Consider the following 12,906-nt stretch of genomic DNA (forward strand, 5'->3'; position numbering starts at 1 on the left):
ACTCCGGGGCATATGGGATCTTCCCAGAATGGGGCATGAACCCATGTCCCCTGCATCAGCAGGCGGACTCTCAACCTGCGCCACCAGGGAAGCCCAGGGGTATTCCATATTTTTCATTGTTGTTGTTGTTGTTTTGTGTTTGTTTTACTTGGGGACATTGCTATGTGTCCTAAAAAGAAAATCATTAAATTATGTGCTTTAAAGAAAGTTTTATTAGCAAGTAAGCTTTCAAAACAAAACTCTGGGGACTTCCCTGGTGGCTCAGTGGTTATGAATCCGCCTGCCAATGCAGGGGACACAGGTTTGATCCTTGGTCCAGGAAGATCCCACAGGCTGCAGAACAACTAAGCCCATGCGCCACAGCTACTGAGCCTGTGCTCTAGAGCCTGCGAGCCACAACTACGTAGCCTACGCACTGCAACTACTGAAGCCCATGCACCTAGAGCCCATGCTCCGCAACAAGAGAAGCCACTGCGTTGAGAAGCCTGTGCACCGCAACAAAGAGTAGCCCCTGCTCTCCATGACTAGAGAAAGCCTGCATGCAGCAACGAAGACCCAATGCAGCCAAAACATTAATTAAAAAAAAAAAAAACAACTCTGGATCTTCTCCAATGCCTAAACCTGGGATGAGGTGATATAGTATAGCAGTTGCTATGATGTGAATGTGTCACCTCACAATTCATACATTGAAACCCTAACCCCCGAGGGGGCATAGTATTAGGATGTGAGGCCTTTGGGAGATGGTTGAGTCATGAGGATCCCATGACCTTTTATAAGGGCATGAGATTAATGCCCCAGAGGCGCCAGAGAGCTCACTTGCCCCTTCCGCCATGTGAGGACACAGATAGAAGGTACTATCTGTGAAAAGGCAGGCCCTCACCAAGCACAAATCTGCTAGCGCCTTGATCTTGGACTTCCCAGCCTCTAGAGCTGTGAGAAATACATTTCTGATGTTTATAAGCTACCCAGTCTCTGTTACTTTGTTATAGAAGCCCAAACAAAGTAAGTAAGTAGTCAAGAACAAGCTCTCCAATGTTACTTTCTAGCTCCGCCATTTCCTAGATAGATCATTTTTGTCAAGTTACTTCATCCCTCAACCTTAGTTACCTCATCTGCAAATGTGGACAAATGAATGTTAAATGAGATAACATGTGCCAAGTATAAGATCAGTCATGACACGTATTTGCCTGGCACTTAAGCACATAAATGTTAGCTGTAGTTGTTGTTGCTCTTACAATAATTATTAATATGAAATAAGCGAGCCCTAGGAATGATGGTATATGATCAGGGTATTTGTTATAGGTACTACTTGATGGTTAATAGGAAGACAATTAAATTTTTTTACATATTGGGGTGACTATTTGACCTCAGTTAATTTGTTTTTGTGTTGTTTTTTTTTTAATTGGAGTATAGTTGCTTTACAATGTTGGGTTAGTTTCTGCTGTACAGCAAAGTGAATCAGTTATACATGTACATATACCCTTTCTGTTTTAGATTCCCTTCCCATTTAGGTCACCACAGAGCATTGAGTAGAGTTCCCTGTGCTATACAGTAGGTTCTCATTAGTTATCTAATATTTTATACTTAGTATATATGTCAATCCCAATCTCCCAATTCATCCCACCCTCCCCCTTCCCCCCTTGGTAACCATAAGTTTGTTTTCTACACCTATGACTCTGACCTAAGTTAGTTTAAAACTATTACACCATCAACTATACTCCAATAAAAATTTAAAAAAATAAAACAATTGCACCAAAATGGCTGTGGCAGATTTCCTGCGTCTTTCAATAAGGACCGTAATAAGTCCTTTACCTCTCAAGAGGAAATAGTCTAGTCTTCTATGAATAGTGTGTGCCAACAGGAAAAGTTTCAGTTAACCAAGCTCTTCTTACAACCATTACTGTGTTTCACCTAAGATTGAACAGCAGTGTTCACTATTGCAGGGCAAGGCAATAGGAATTAAAGAGAATCTAACATGTTTAAGATTGTTGTATTTTTACTTGATCAAGAAAGTGTTGACTGAGCTGGCTTCTTCAGTGTGCAGTTGTACTTACAGTTTTATTTATTAGTGATCACCAATGGTCTCCATAATTTAGGTGTAATGGTTAAACAATTACCTTTTGCATTTGAACTGAAAAAAGAAGAAAGTCATTTAATTGCTAGTAATTTTTCCTCATTATACAAAAACCCTGCCTTACTTCTTGGTAACATAATAATAATAGCCAGATAAAACAGTGATTCGGCAAACAATAACTCGTTTTCCGCCTTAAAAGCCAAACTATAAATCCCAAATGGCCGCATATAGCATATAAGCCATAGGGCTGAAAAGAGTATATTTTCAAAAAGGGATCTCAGTATGAGTTGAGGATAAGGGAGCTCTTTCTCCTATCCCATTGTGTCTTTGTAATAATGTGGTCAACCACAGCAACACAACTCTATGCACTGATTTAGTCCTCCTTTTCTTTTATCATCACCCCCCTTTCCAGCCTTGTACGTTCATTCCCACCCCCACCTCATACAGGATCTCCTTACTGTACTCTGGAAGTGACTTGTTATGATGACAGATTTGGGTGAATAATTCTGTCTTTCTGCATGAAGGAGAAAAAAATATATATGATATGCATTAGTCTTGTTCTGTGGTTTGACTCCCAGCTGCTCCCAAGCAGCTCACAGAGGACTAACACGGGTTTGATTAGAGAAATCTGGGGTATCAGGAATGTCACACAATTTCTGGCAGCTTCCTTGTAAATTAAATCCAAGTAATTTATTCATGATGGTATCTATTTCAATTGTGGAGAAAGAGAGCGAAAGAAAAGATAGTCTGAACAGTGACTTGGGAAACAGAAACTCTTGGGCTTTGCTCCCAGCCTTAATGTCAGCTACCTCTGTAGCCTGGGTGCGCACCCCAGAAGGGTACTCCAAGGATTAATTAGCCTCTTAAATGCTTTGAATGTGGAAATGTACTGAATAAACATATGACAGATTGAATTCACCAGAGGAAAAGAGAGACCTGAATTGGAGGGGGTGGGGGTGGGAGGAGTGGAGAACAGTTATAGCGTGAGAGATTACTGAATGTTTGTTCATTCTTACTTTGGAACAATAAGAAGAAAATATCCTTAAGGAGTACTTTGCTTTATGTAAGCCGAAGGAGGGAGAGAAGAAGTCTAAAAAAATCATCAGAAACTAATAGAATACTGTGATCCATAACCAGTGACTAGAGATGGGAGACTGAGTGAGGACGAGAGTGAACCATATAATAATGTGGAGCAAGGCTCTGTGGCTAGAAAAAAAAAAAAAAAAAGAAAGCTAATCTTTCAAGAAAGGAAATAGGACACTGATCTTAAGGAGGCAGGGGGCATTGTGGTATAGAAAGCAAGAGACAAGACTGGATAATTAGATGGACTTGTCCCAGAGGAAATAAGTCAGGAGGAAGAGGAGGTGAGTAATATTAATGTTGTAGGTAGATTGACACTATAATATACCAAATCAAGCCTGCTGATCTAAAACAAAGGAGTGGAGACATGATGTAGTCAAAACGGCAGGGAACAATCGAAAATGAGATAGAAAATTTCAGCTGTAAGATAATAAGCTCATCATAAAATGCTGCTTATCAGGTCAAAAAAGAAAACCACTGTGAAATGCTGAGGAGGTGGACAGTGAGACAACATAATGTGATCCAAGATGCAGTTTCAGTCAAGTATTAGAACATGAAAGAAGAGAGAAATGGAACAATAGCACAAAGAAAGAGAGAGGTAGTGAAAATTAGATGATACTGAGGGTGAGGGGCAGAACATTATAGGAAAAGATTTGTAGTGTAATAAGACTGAGTGTGGGTCTTAGACATGCGTGCTCTCTAGGATTTCAATAAAGGAGGAGTTCAGAAGCAGGAATAGAACTATTCATATATGTGATTGGCTCATTGAACCCAGTATCTCTTCCCCATAATTACTTAGATGTCCAGTTTGCATTTGCTTCTGCAGAATAAATGTGTACACCTGGCCAAATCACTCTGCTATCATATTAGCCTGTCATCCAAGAAAATAATCATACCTTGCATTCCAATTAAGAGTTTCAAATGCCATCATTCCCCATTATTTCCTTTCAGGGCAATAATTCCATCCAGCAAGGTTTGCTAGTACTATTACCTGTCCAGACATTTGGGAAATCCACTTCATTGACGCCCATCATTTAACTCAAGCTTTAAATTTTTGACTGGAATTTTAAAGTTAAAACCTTGTTATGAGCTTTGTTTTGCTTATCTTTATTTTATACAAAGTTGGCCCCTAAAATGCTTACAGAGCATTTCTTAAAACCCAGATTACAAAATTATTGGTGATTTAGCTAGTTACCCCTTCTGAATTGGCTAGATAAAAGCCATAAACCTTAATTACATAATAAAGTTCCCTTCTAAATATAAAAATCCCTAAGAGAACAGTCATTTGCAGTATCCAGATCAAGATTTTGTATGCAAGATCACCAAGCATCCCACATGGGTTTTGGGCACAGGCTGTTACTGCTTCATGGCCGCATTGCCAGCTCAGCTTGACTTGCTTAACCCTCTGCCTGCCCTGCTTTATGTCACCCGAGCTAATTGATCCACAAAAGATAGAGGGGCCTTGGTTTGGAATAAAGTTGCCTCTTTAAGTGTTCTTCAAGTGTTTAATCCTAAACAAGGGCAGTTGCCCCACCCATAGGTTACCTCAATTAGCCAGTCAAGAGTGGCCCATCTACTTATTGCAACAACTTGCTTGATACATTTTTTAAAATTATTATTACTATTATTCCCAATAACACCTTCAATATAAAAGTTAATAAGTGCTCACTGCAAAAAAAATTAAATATATGGAAAACCACAAAGAGAAAAACAGAGGCAAAGACCTTGACTAGATAGTGCTCCAAAGAAGGTAGACAAATAGCCAAAAAATACATGAAAATATGCTCGACATTACCAATCATCAGGAAAACATGAATCAAAACTGTAATGAGATATCACCTCATGTCTATTAGGATAACCACTATAAAAAAATAAAAAACAGGAAATAATAAGTGTTAGTGAGGATGTGGAGAAATTGGAACACTCGTGTAGTATTGGTGGGAATGTGAAATGGTGCAGTGTTATGGAAAATAGTATGAAGTTTCCTCAAAAATTAAAAATGGAATTACCATATGATCTAGCAGTACCATTTCTTGGTATTTATCCAAAAGAATTGAAAGCAGTATCTCAAAGAGATTTTTACACACACATGTTCATTGCAGCATTATTCACAATAGCCAAGAGGCAGAAGCAACCCAAATGTCCATCAGTGTATGAACAAATAAAGGAAATGTGGTATATACATACAGCAAACTACTATTCGGCCTTAAAAAAGGAAATCCTGTCCCGTGCTACAACACGGATGAACCTTGAGAGCATTATACTAAGTAAAATAATTCAGTGACAAAAAGACAAATACTGTATGATTTCACTTATATGAAATATCTAAAGTAGTCAAACTCATGGAAACAGAAAATGGTGGTTACCAGGGGCTGGAAGGAAGGGAAAATGGGGAGTTGTTCAATGGATATAAAGGTTTAGTTTTGCAAATTGAAAAAGTTCTAGAGATCTCTTGCACAAAAAGTTCCAGAGATCTGTGAATGTAGTTGACACTACTGAGCTGTACACATAAAAATGGTTAAGATCATAAATTTTATGTTTTTTTTAAATCACAATTTAAAATATTTAAAGAAAAAAAGAAGCAGCAGCAGCAATAGCTTGAAAAGCACCTGTGCATTAGTACTTATGGACTTGTCAAGCCTGGAACTTTACCAGGATGTGAATGAGCCTGGGCTAGACTACTGGAGGTTACAAGACCACATCTCAGCAGACAGTCAGTCAGCCACCAGACAGCTAACCAGTCACCAGCCAACCCAGCAGCCAATCACAGACATATGCATGGGCCACAGCAAAGATCTGCTGAGCCTGACTCAGATCTGCAGAAGCCCCCAGATGAAAACAGCCCAAATTGTTGGCCTGTATAGTTTTGAGCTAAGTAAATCATTGTTATTTGGGGGAAATTTTTAAATAAAACAGAAATCACTCAAAATTCTTCCACTTAGAGGGAACCCTTGTGAACTAATATAAGTTTTGTGTATGTGTTTATGCATGTAACAGTATTCTACCAGGTGTTTACACCTATATTTCTTTAATCCCAATGCATTTAGCTTGTTTTAAAATCTTGTGATATTGAAAATAACACTGAGATGAGCACTTTGTGGATATATTTTGTGTACAACCATGATTATTTTCTTAGGATGAATTCTTAGACATTGGATATCTGGGTGAAAGTTATATAAATTACTCAGGTATCTTAAAAGTATTCACTAAATCCTTTTTAAATGGGGGAGGCAGAGTTTCTTTTCACATCTGGTCACTAAGTTACACTTTTAAAAAATAATCTAGCATTGTTTAACTGTAAAAATAATTTGATTAACTACTTTGGGTGAGCAGACCAAGAAAGAAATCTATAGGCAATGAAAAGAGATATTAGTGGGTAAATTCTTATGACAGTTGAGAGACACACAAATGCAACCCAACTAGAAAAAAAAAAACTTATTGCTGCTGTTCTGATGTCTGCCTGGTCTGTAAAATGTAGCAGATTTTTCAGTGCCTGTGGTGAAATGCAGCACATATTTGAGTGAGAAACCAGGCACTAAGAGCTTTATATGTTAATAATGCTGTGAGATCCACTAAATTGTTTGTGTATGAATGTGCCCAAAACACTTAGTTTTATTCACACCCTGGAAGAAATAATATAAAGGTCTATTTATTGTTCATCTTCATCTATTTTAAATGCCAGCCAATGTGTGAATGGTTCATATCAGAAGGCTATTCAGTTAAAAACTATCATTAAAATGGCATAAATCAACATTCTTTTTATTAAGTAAGCCTTCATCCTAGCTAAATATTTTGGATCTCAAGCAAGGGAAACTCTTGTCCTTTTCAACTAGGAAGTAAATAGATGTTTAGTCCCTCTTATTCCCTGTAATGCAAGTATGACCTGGTTCTTATATATGCACGTCGTTGGGGGAAAAGAGCAGTATTTCCTTAGGCAGACAAGAGTGTTTAGCTTATACCCAACATGGTAAGTATAGACTAGAACATTCAGATAATGTTCAACAACTGGTGATTTTCTGGGTGATGTGGATGAGGAATGTCAAAAATGCCTCCTAAACATTGATCAAATGTATGAGGCACTGTGGACAAAGACTGTCACCTGCCATATCAGTAAACAAAGGATGTCGCAGCCATCAAGCCCTCAGACACTGCAGTCACCCCTAACTGTGCACCCAGAGGGGATTCAGGATGGAGAAAAGCGGGATACTGGCCTTAGATAGTTAAAGTGCATATGAAAAGATTGATTTCAATGAGCACAGGCTCTTGCATCTTCCCATACACAGAAAAGCGCTAAATTCATTAACTTGAGATGTCTGGTTTTCTTTAATTAATAGTAATCATTTGATGTTCTGACTACCTGGTTTTTGTTGCAAAAACTCTTATATATCCCTTCTTCTCCCTTAGCTCTTTGGAGCAGTCCCTCAGAGCTACCTGAGAGGCTGTCTCCCAGGCTTAAATCTTTATAAAGCCCGCCAGAAAAAACATAATTCTCAACTTTTAGGTTGTGCATTTTTCTCCAGTCAACACTGACTAATATTTGGGGTGCATTCCTATAAGCATAGAAGGTTTAGTTGCCATTAATAATGCATTTAATGGAGTTTTGACGTTTCTTGTCAATTCTCTGCACATATTCCTTTGAGAATTGGCAGAACTTTGAATCAGTATGTAGGCAACTAATAATTAGCCCACTTGGTCGATCTCTGGGCCTGAAATCTTACAGGAGCTGCTTAGGAAGTAACTATTTCTATAAAGTTAGGGAAACTTGGTAGTAAATGACACCATTCTCACACATAATCCTTCTCTTTCTAATTCCCAGAGTGCGTATGTGTGTTGGAGGACGGTCAGTGTGTGTGACTGGAGAGAATCTCCAATATTCTAACAGTTGGGGTCAACAGTCCCACTGAACCCCAAGAAAATTGTCTTCACTGCTGCTCCATGAACTTCATTCACAAAGCAAATGGTGAGAATGAATCTTACAAAGTTCTAGCAGTGGAGCCAAGTCAGTGTGAAACTGAGCATTGAGAACAAATTTAAGAAGATGCAGTATTTTGGTAATTGTTAAAATAATTTTATTTCTTTTGGTGGTGGCCATTGGGATCGGGAACCTACTCCCTTCCCCCACCTCCCACCTTGAAATGCAAACAAAGGCTTGTTAAAGTAGTGCTATGAGGAGTGGTTTGATTCTTGAAGAGCAGGAGTGTTAATTTGTTCTCTTTCATTTGCAAAGCATCATATGAGTTTTGCGGATGGCACTTATAAAAGAAATGGTTCAAATACCTATTTGATCTGGCCCTGACACACACACTTACATGCACATACAACTTCAAGTCAATCTGATTTCCTCCCACTTTAGAAAAATAATTTATAAGAGACATTTATGGTTTTAGCATTTATACCTAAAATATGGTATTTAGCAAGACACAAAAACCTCTCTTGCTAGCACTCTCTGTTTCTCTTTCTCTCTCTCCCTCTCTCTCTCTCTCTCTCTCTCTCTCTCTCTCACACACACACACACACACACACACACACACACACACACACACACACCTTTTGGAAAGAAGAGAAACTTAAGAAGCATAAAAGTTTACCTGGTATATAACCTAGAAATGGTACATTTAAGGTATTTTAAATCTAAGATCTATGATTGAATTCTATCTCCCCCACCTCAAAAATATGAGTTAGGTGTTTTCTTTTTAACCAAAGACTAGACTCTCTTATCTTTGAATTTCTCACTTGAGGAATATAGGGCCTGAATATCCCTGAGATATTTGTAGATACAGAAAATAGAGTGAGATTGTGGACAAGCAAAGCAAATCTTTGAAGTACATTAAGTGGAAAGTGGAAATAAGATAGCATGGTAATTAACACAGATAAAAATAGTTCATATGCTTCCTTATATTTCTTATGGGTGATAAACTGCCTTAGCTGGAAACTATATTTTCAAGCTGTAAATCTTCATATGACTAATGACTTCCCTATATCTTGCAATGAAATTAGAGAACAAATATTAAGATGTAGTGTTTATTTATCTGTAAAATTATAATACCAGAGCAACAGCATGAACCTGTACATGAAATTATGGCCACAAATTATTACTTTATGGCCATTTTCCCCCATTAAATTATATGGGTAGCAGTAGGTAGATAGAAATGCAGGATAAATAAAGTTCATGGCCTGCATCTTGTCAAGTGGTTAAAAGGTTTCCATTGAAAGGACCAATTCATGTTGGAAATACTTATTTTAATTTGAATCTCTTTCGTGTATTACAAACTCAGTTGGCTGAAAAGGAAGATCAGAGCTATCTTGCAAACGTCTTTGAAGAGTGCATTTGCCACACCTTAATTGGTATGTCTATTGTAGAATGTCTTTATAAGTGGATATCTCTGGCTTCCCACATATCACGAGTGCTTCAGCCGATTGTTAAACTGGAGAAAGGTACATCAGAAAAACAATGCTTCTGTTGCCTTCCCTGGGCATCCAGTGTGAGTTGCTTCCTCAGTCTAAAGATTACATGGAAGGTGGTTAAGAATCCACCTTCCAATGCAGGGGATGTGGGTCCGACCCTGGTCAGGGAACTAACATCCCACGTGGGACAACTAAGGCCACGTGTTGCAACTACTGAGCCCACATGACACAACTAGAGAGCCCACACGCCACAGCTACAGAGCCCACATGCTCTGGAGCCCCCATGTCACAATCAGAGAGCCCATGTGCTGCAACTACTGTGCCTGTGCACTCTGGAGCACACGCACCACAACTAGAGAGAAGCCCATGTGCCACAATGAAAGATCCTGGTGCTGCAACTAAGACCCGATGCAGCCAAAAATAAAAATAAATAAATAAATAAATAAATAAATAATTTTTTTTTAATTTAAAAAAGTAAAGATTACATGGAGGGATTTAGCTAGGAACTTAGAACAGCCCTCAAACATGTACATGAGTTTCTGGGCACCATTCACTTTTTTTTAAAGCTGTTTCCATAGTCCATGGGTGAGAACTAACCTAATTCCAACAGAGGTGGGAAAAGACTGGCTTTGATTCACAAGTCAGCAGTTGTTAAATCTTGAGTCTAATTACATAAGCCACCTCTGTAATGTGGAAGAAGTATTTGGAATCAAAGGACATTGATATATTATAGAAAATATAAAAAGTGTAATGCTTTTAATTCTTGGAGTTTAATCAGTGTCTGAATGCCCTCCTATCTGGGATGTTGTGAGGTAGATTTCTATATTGGGTGTATCTTCTGAGATCCATTCGAACTTTCTGATTCTATGACTTGGAGGTAGAATTACTAAATATGAATATTTGGGGCATAGCCTTATCCTGATGATTTTTATAGTTTTACTACATAGACACTTGTGCAAATTAGAAGATGCTCCCTTTGGTAAGGTGAGAAGGTGTAGCCCAGAATCTATAATAAAACACCTGGGTAAACAAACTGAGTGTTAAGTGTTAATGTCCATCAATTTTCCCATTTGATCATTACTTTATTATAATTTGTATGCTATTAAACATCAGTCTGGTGAGTTCTGGTGATGGAAGACTGGCTTATATCAACTAAGACTCCCATACATAACAATTATAAACTCTGGAAAAGAAAACATAAAAATAACTGCTATTTGAAGGAACTGGAGAGTAAACAAAGCCTTCAGAAATTGTAGTGTTTTTTGACCCTTGAAGAAAGGAAATCATACTGTTTGGGGACCACCTTCATACATCTTTACCCCTGAGACCAATTCCCAGCCTGAGCATCATGGAGGCAGAGGGGAGTTGATAAGCAGATTTGCAAGCTCCACCCATGTATGGTTTCCTCTTTTCAAGATTGCCCCCCTTGCTAGTGTGACATGGCTAGCCAGGAGGGAGTCCAAGAAAAAGTCTGGACCTGCGGAAGAGGAAAGACACTTTTTCTTCCCTCTTTGTTTCCTGGTGCGCGAGGAGAAGGAATTAAGAGCGCTGCTTAAAGGAGCTCCAGAGATGGGCGCGAGCCACGGCTATCAGCACAGACCCCAGAGATGGGCATGAGACGCTAAGTCTGCTGCTGCTGCCACCAAGAAGCCTGTGTGCAAGCACATGTCACTATCCACACCTCCCCTCCCAGGAGCCTGTACAGCCCCCCACTGCCAGGGTCCCGTGATCCAGGGACTACTTCCCTGGGAGAACACACGGCGCGCATCAGGCTGTTGCAATGTCATGCTGGCCTCTGCCGCCGCAGGCTTGCCCTGCATCCGTACCCCTCCCTGCCCCTGGCCTGAGTGAGCCAGAGCCCCCAAATCAGCGGCTCCTTTAACCCTGTCCTGTCTGAGTGAAGAACAGACGCCCTCAGGCAAGCTACATGCAGAGGCGGGGCCAAATCCAAAGCTGAACCCCGAGAGCTGTGTGAAAAAGAACAGAAAGGGAAATTTCTCCCAGCAGCCTCAGAAGCAGCGGATTAAATCTCCACAATCAACTTGATGCACCCTGCATCTGTGGAATACATGAATAGACAACGAATCATCCCAAATTGAGGAGGGGGACTTGCGGAGCAAGATATATTATTTTTTCCCCTTTTCCTCTTTTTGTGAGTGTGTATGTGTATGCTTCTGAGTGAGATTTTGTCTGTATAGTGTTGCTTTCACCATTTGTCCTAGGGTTCTCTCCATCCTTCTTTTTTGTTTTTTTTTTTTGTTTTTACTTTTTAAATTTTTTTTCATAAAATTATTTTTTATTTTAATAACTTTATATTATTTTATTTTATTTTATCCTCTTTCTTTCTTTCTTTCTTTCTTTCTTTCTTTCTTTCTTTCTTTCTTTCTTTCTTTCTTTCTTTTTTTTCCTCCCTTTTATTCTGAGCCGTGTGGATGAAAGGCTCTTGGTGCTCCAGCCAGGAGTCAGTGCTGTGCCTCTGAGGTGGGAGAGCCAACTTCAGGACACTGGTCCACAAGAGACCTCCCAGCTCCACGTAATATCAAACGATGAAAATCTCCCAGAGATCTCCATCTCAACACCAAGACCCAGCTTCACTCAACGACCAGCAAGCTACAGTGCTGGACACCCCATGCCAAACAACTAGCAAGACAGGAACACAGGCACATCCATTACCAGAGAGGCTGCCTAAAATCATAATAAGGCCACAGACACCCGAAAACAAACCACCAGACGACGACCTGCCCACGAGAAAGACAAGATCCACCCTCATCCACCAGAACACAGGCACTAGTCCCCTCCACCAGGAAGCCTACAAAACCCACTGAACCAACCTTAGCCACTGGGGACAAACACCAAAAACAACAGAAACTACGAACCTGCAGCCTGCAAAAAGGAGACCCCAAACACAGTAAGATAAGCAAAATGAAAAGACAGAAAAACACACAGCAGAAGAAGGAGAAAGGTAAAAACCCACTAGAGCTAACAAATGAAGAGGAAATAGGCAGTTTACCCGATATTCTTTTCGGGTAATATTCTTTTACCCGAAAAAGAATTCAGAATAATGACAGTAAAGATGATCCCAAATCTTGGAAATAGAATAGAGAAAATGCAAGAAACATTTAACAAGGACCCAGAAGAACTAAAGAGGAAATAAGCAATGATGAACAACATAAAAAATGAAATTAAAAGTACTCTAGAAGAAATCAATAGCAGAATAACTGAGGCAGAAGAATGGATAAGTGACCTGGAAGATAAAATAGTGGAAATAATTACTGCAGGACAGAATAAAGAATAAAGAATGAAAAGAATTGAGGACAGTCTCAGAGACCTCTGGGACAACATTAAAC

The sequence above is a fragment of the Lipotes vexillifer genome, unplaced genomic scaffold (assembly GCF_000442215.2).
Source record: "Lipotes vexillifer unplaced genomic scaffold, Lipotes_vexillifer_v1.1 scaffold82, whole genome shotgun sequence".
Lineage (NCBI taxonomy): Eukaryota > Metazoa > Chordata > Mammalia > Artiodactyla > Lipotidae > Lipotes > Lipotes vexillifer.